Source organism: Echinops telfairi, unplaced genomic scaffold (genome assembly GCF_000313985.2).
Source record: "Echinops telfairi isolate 266 unplaced genomic scaffold, ASM31398v2 ScPeMD7_1;HRSCAF=3_0, whole genome shotgun sequence".
In the NCBI taxonomy this organism is placed as follows: domain Eukaryota; kingdom Metazoa; phylum Chordata; class Mammalia; order Afrosoricida; family Tenrecidae; genus Echinops; species Echinops telfairi.
Window position 1 is genome coordinate 63,737,650 of NW_022103896.1, and position 6,946 is coordinate 63,744,595.

The window sequence follows — 6,946 nt, forward strand, 5'->3', positions numbered from 1 at the left end:
ATTGTGATAAGAGTTGTATGAGCCCCTAATAAAATGATTAAAAAAATAAAAAATAAATCTTCTAGTTTCCTATTCCATTTAGTTACAAAATGTGGAAACACTGGGGTAGTTGGTTACTACTGACATGCTCACCCTCATCCCAGGTGTAGGATGTTAGGAAACTTCCCTTAAAACTAGTCCGAGGTGAATAAATTCATGATTTTTAGTGGCAATATTTTATCCGTTTAAGTCTTGCTAAGGGCGCTGGAATCAAGTTCCCTCCACAGACCCTGCCTTCCTGGCTCTCCTCACTGGGTCTTCTGGTGCCAGAGGAGTATAACGTACTGTGAAAGCACTTCATATTCTCTGGACAAAAAAAAAAAATGGGTTTGGTCTTTGAGGAATACTGAAGTGTGCTTTTGTCCCAGATTTTAGGCTGTTCTTCCTCCACACAGTTTATTATTCTGTGTCCTCTGGTGTTTAATGAGTGAATTACAATGAAAACCTTGATATCCTTGCTGTAAACTCAGGGCTTCTCTGGAGTGAGCCTTCTGATATTTACTCAGTCTTTGCTTTTCACTAACGTTTTGCCCACCTTCTCTACACACAGGTGACTCACTCCCACTCTGAGTTTGTCCTTTGGTGGACTAGGAGATATGATCGGTGGGTAAAATCGAGTGCACACTTCTTACAAACATATGGCTCTTTCTGAGTGGGTCCTCTGGTGTGTGATGAGAGCTGACTTTTGCCTGAAAGTCTTGTCCACCCTCCTTACACCCAGATGGCTTCTCCTTTCTAAGGACTTTGGAGGTTTGAGGGTTGCACCTGTGGACACTTATTTAATAGTGGCGTGGGAATATTAGTAATGCTCCGCTTCTTATTTCCTAAGAGCAGACAAACACTTGTTAGTTATTATCATTATTTTGTTATTAAGAATTACTAGATGGGGAAAGTTAAATGATTCTGTTTATTTAGGCTACTTACTAGCCCTAAGAATGTGGTCCATTTTACTAAAGCTTGTTATTTCTGACATAAAAGTGTCCGGGAACCCAAGAGGAAAGCGACTTTTGGGAATGATGAGGGCAACAAATGTATAGGTGTGCTTTACACAATTGATCTATGTATTGTGATGAATTGTATGAGCCCCAATAAAATGATTAAATAAAAAAAGTGCAAGTAATATTAGGTTTTCTACCCAAAGAAACTAGTTCTTGAATACTATATTGATATTTGAAAAAATACCAAAAACATCATGTAATTTGTATCAAAGAACTGCTGAAGGAAAATGTTTCATAAATACAAAAGAGTCATAATCAGTTCAAAACCAGAATACTACATTAAAAATAATAGCTTTTCCTTTTTCCTAGTCTCCAACCAGGACCCTACTTCTTACTTCCCCTCAAACTTTTGCTCTCAGATTTATGTAGAGAGTAGTCTTGTTAATGGCCATCCACGCTCCCCTCGTATTCAGAGGATAACTGCTCCGTGGAGTTGTCCAGGTTGTGACGTTGCGGAAGCAGATGCTCAGGGCATCTTCCTAGGAGCCTCCGGTTTGAACCTGCAGTCCTTTAGATAGCAGTTGAGCGCTTGCTGCTTATCCCACCCAGGGACAAAGGACAGAGCCCTCTCAGGCCCCACATACACACAATGGATGTGCTGCCATACATTCATTTTCATTTGAGACAAATAGGAGATAAATGTTGGCTAGCTTGAAAGTTGCTGATGAAACTGACTTGGAAATTATAAATAATGCTGTATCTGAGCAGAGTGATTAAAACTTATTATCACATGATCCCTTAAATGTTTTAAATGTAAAAGGCTTTGAATGTACTAAAAATATTTTTTAAAAATCAACTAAATAAAGTTGAAATATAAAACAAACAAAAATAAATAAAAGCTGAATATTTAGAATGTGCCTTCCTAGAATGCTCTGTTGACATAGAATCCTTACAGTTACTATAAACCAAAGTACATTACAGGGTAAGCAAGAATCTTTTAAAATACTTTAAAAATGCAGACTTTTACATTTGAATATATTCTACTATGGAATAGTTCTGTCAAAATGAACTACTTTTGATAAAAATGGAATAACTAGAAAATACAAGATGGGTTTCAGAGGTGTACTAATGTTTTCCTTACTTAGTACATGATTTTCTGGCTCTGCTATGTAATGTTTTCCTGTGCTTGAGTATCTTAGTTGGAAATCATTGTGGTCCAAATTTTAAGAAAATAAACATCTAGCATAGCTCATAAGGGCATAAAAACAATTTAATTATAAGGGAAAAGTTGCTTTAATTTCTGGAGTGAAGTTTGCCTAAAGTAAGTCCTATTTTCCAATTTCCTTATTTCTTTTATCATTATTATTTTTCCTGTTTGATTTTCACTTCTTCAGTTTCTATATTTTCTCCCTTACCCAAAGCTCTGGGTTTGCACATTCTCCTGACCTCTTTGACACTGTTAATCCAGGTTCTTATTGCTTCATTCCTGAATTATTACAATAATCTCATAACTGATATCTCCGATGAGATTCTCTTCTCTCTAGTCCATCTTTCATACTTATTTTGTAAGGGGCCAATTTCATTGGTTTACCTCCTTTGTCAAAATTGAAAAATACTTCTTATTTGTCTACCACATTAATTCCAACTTCCTCTTCCCATCTCTCGGTGTGCTTTATTATCTTCCTTTCTCCTCCCCTTGCAATCTTGTATGGCATTGTGTCAGAAAGCCTGTCTCCTCTGGGGGTTTTCCAAATCTGATGATGATCCTTATCAATTAGGAAGACAGTCTTTTTTTCTCTTATTTCCAAATTTACCTCTCTGAAATCAAAACATTTCACATATTTCCTCTAGATACTGATTTATATTGATATACTTTTATTTGAAGTATTACCTATATCAATAAGTTTAATTTATTATACTAATGATCAGTTTTAATTTCTTAAACCACATTCTGGGGAAAGCAGTATGTTCAATAATTGACATTAACTTTATTTAATCCTCGAAACAACTGTAGGAGGTAGAAACTAACAATGCCCATAGTGTTATGAATGAGATGTAAAGATTTATAAAATAATAAATTACCTTGATGGTTTTATAATCTCAGTAAGAAGTGCTACATTGTGCCTGACTTAGGATCACTATTTTAGCAAACAAATTATGCCGGGCACTCAATTAAATGTAAATTTTAGATATAAAATATTTTTCTAAGTAAGTCAATATGATGTTTAAGACATGTGTTAACTGAAAACATGTTAAATGTTTAACTAATGTTCAAATTTAATGTATTTTATCTGGAAATCCTAACCTAAAAATGATGTGGATCTCAAAGGTATTTGACACCAAAAATTAGACTCTCTCCTACACAATCTTAAGAATATTCAAATATTCAAAAAATAGAATAGGCTGCTCTCTCCCAACCTGGGCTTAGATCTTGGTCAAAACAGAACTGTAAGTTTTCACTAGGAGATGTGTTCTGCATTAGCTCAAATTTATAAATGTTAAAGAAAAATGTTTTAAGTATATAAAGTAATAATATGAAAATAATATCATCATCTCTAGGAAATTAAAATTAAATTAAAATGCAAAGCAGTGAGAGGAGCTTAAAGCCTGTGCCTGCTTGACTCTTGATCAGAAATAGGAGGAGGAAATCAGGTAATTGAAAATGGGGAATAAAAATGCTCAGTTTGAAACAGAAGCTGGAGTCAAGTTTCATATTTGAAACTGAGGCCCAAAGAGATGCTTCCTCACTCATGAGAATCCCCCAAAACCAAACTCACTGTTATTGAATCAGTGCTGACTCATGACAACCCTATAGGACAGTACAGAATTGTCCCTGTGGGCTTCCAAGACTGTAACTCTGCAGGAATAAAAAGCGTCATCTTTCTTCTTCAGAGTACTTGGTGGTTTTGAACTGCTGACCTGTGGTGAGCAACCCAATGCATAACCGCTACACACCAGAGCTCTTTCCAAGCACTGTAGGGATTTGTGAGAAAAAAGACAAATCCCTAGTGAGCAAAACCTCTGTCAGACATCAGAGACTAGACCATAAGAATTTCATCCAATGTTAATGTTAATCTGAGACTAGACTAAATGAACTTTATCCAATTCTGATGTCTGTACTGTGGACTTTTGTTTGAAAGCAAGTATAAACCACTTATGGGAAGGAATAAATACAGAAAGGGAGAGAAAACTAGCGATTATTCCAAGATCTCTCTCTCTATGAAGGAAATTTATATTAAGAAAAATAACTAACAAATACAAAATCAGAGATTATAATTATATATTAGAAATATATAAAGCAATATATATGATATATAGAGCACTGGAATAAAAATAAAATCAAGAGATTGAATATACTCTGCAAAAGGAATAAAGATGAAAAATTATAAATTTAAAAACAGTGCAACTATTTGTCTTTTGTCATCTGCATCATAAAAGAAATAAGAACTAGTCTATAAGACTAATAGTTTACAGGAACCACAGTCTCATACCCTGAATAAAAAAATGTATGTCTAGATGAGCTTTGAAAGCATTGCACGGTTACTCACTGGACTCCTAAATGCGAGGCTGGCAGCTAGAACCCACCAGCCGCTCAGCAGAAGGGGACGGCTTCACTCTCTTGTACAAGAGGGGCAGCAGGATCCTAGATGGTGTGGTGGTTATGTGTTGGGCTGCGAAACACATGGTCGGCTATTTGAAACCACCAGAAGCTCCACATGAGAAAAACTAGGCTTTCTAGTCCTGCAAGCAGTTAGAGTCTCAAAAACCCACGGGGCCTCCCAAACCAACAAAGGCAGTTCTATCCTATCCATTGCTACCACTGGGTCGGAGTCCATTCTATGGCAGTGAGTTTGGTTTCTTTTGAAGATGTCTAAATGGTGCCCAGCTACCACAACCCTGGTATGGTCAGAGCCATAATAGATGGATTTTGACAGAATGGAGAAAAAAACTGTGGACTAGAACACAAGTTCTTAAAATTTTTACTAGACCAGCTTGGACTAGGAGACCCTGAGACTATAGCTCTAAGATGACCCTTCAACCCTGAAAGAAACTCCCTTCTGTGTCATGTTGAAGGGAAGTTTCCCTCTTAAGTAATAATGTTTTCCGTTATCCCATGGTTACATGTCTACTTTTCCTCACTCACCCACAAAATTGCAGACAAAAACATAACTCTCTGGCCCCACTGAAGTTCTGCCATGGACTCCTTATGTACTCTGTGTCCCCAGGAGTCATATCATCATTTTATCTACTGTTTTCTCATCTAAAGATCATGAAGAAACAATATGTGAGTTATAGATCATCTGAAGCTATAATAGTGAATGCACTTATATATCATAAAATATACTACAAATCACCAATTCTCAGCCTTTTACTGTGATTAAGCTACATAAACCTCATTATTATATTGAGGTGGAAAATTTAGCTTATTATGCCAATCTTTAAAATAAGGAACTTCAAGACTAGTAAAGGTTTTTACTAGTCTTTGCCAGTTTTAGCAAAGACCTAATGCCTACAAACTTAGATCAACATATTTTTATATGGTTGAACTTGTCTTTGGATAAATTAATTATGTGATCATTTTAAGCTTGGATACATGTTGAAAAGGCATCACTCTAGGAAAAATGCACTGATTTGCCTATCCTCCAAATTGCATGAAGGTACTACTTTTCTAAATCCTCTCCACATCTGCAATTTGACATTCCTTTCTATTCTTGCTCATCAGGAAGCAACCCAACAATAAAAACTCATACAATATAGAATTTTCATTTACCCTTGGATTATTTTTACTAGACCAACCATTTTTATATAAACCTAGTTATTTGCATTTGATTTGTCTAGCCTCCCCATATATCTTTATATCTTTTTTAAAATTCATTTTATTGGGGGCTCATGCAATTCTTATCACAATCCATACATACATCCATTGTGTCAAGCACATCTGTACATTTGTTGCCATCATCATTCTCAAAACATTTGCCTTCTACTTGAGCCCTTAATATCAGGTCCTCATTTTTCTCCCTCCCTCCCCCCTTCCCCCTTCTTCATTAACCCTTCATAATTCATAAATTATTATTATTTTGTCATATCTTACACTGTCCAATATCTCCCCTCGCCCCCTTCTCTGTTGCCCATCCCCCAGGGAGGAGGTTATATGTAGATTCTTGAAATCGGTTCCCCTTTTTCCACCCCACATTCCATCCACCCTCCAAGCATCTCCACTTTCCTCACTGGTCCCGAAGGGGTCTTCTGTCCTGGACTCCCTGTGCTTTCAGTTGCCATCTGTACCAATGTACATCCTCTGATCTAGCCAGATTTGCAAGGCAGAATTGGGATCACGATAGTGGGTGGGGGGCGGGGGGCGGCGAGGAAGCATTTAAGAACTATAGGAATGTTGTGTGTTTTTTCAATGCTACACTACACCCTGAGTGACTCGTCTCCTCCCGCTACCCATTTGCAAAGGGATGTCCATTTGCCTACAGATGGGCCTTGGATCCCTACCCTACAATCGCCCTCATTCATGATGATATGATTTTTTTTTTCCTTTGGTGATACCTGGTCCCTTTGACCCCTTGTGATCATGCAGGCTGGTGTATTTCTTCCATGTGAATTTTGTTGCTTCTGGGCTTGATGGCCACTTGTTTAGTTTTTAGCCTTTAAGACCTCAACGCTACCTTGTTTCCCCAAAAGTAAAACATCCCCTGAAAATAAGACCTACTTACAGTTCTGCCTCTCATTGAAATATAAGGCATCCCCTGGAAATAAGACCTCCCCGAACATAAGGCCCCCTGAAGCTACCGAACTCTGGATTCTGGACCGTAGCATCAGGCGCCACTGCACAGCTCACTGTTGGCCGCAGCGTCACTGGAGCAGACAAGAAATGCGAGTAAAATGTACCATAGATTATAAGTAAATGTACCATAGATTGTTGTACATGGAAATAATGGTGGTAACAACAAATTCTTGATACT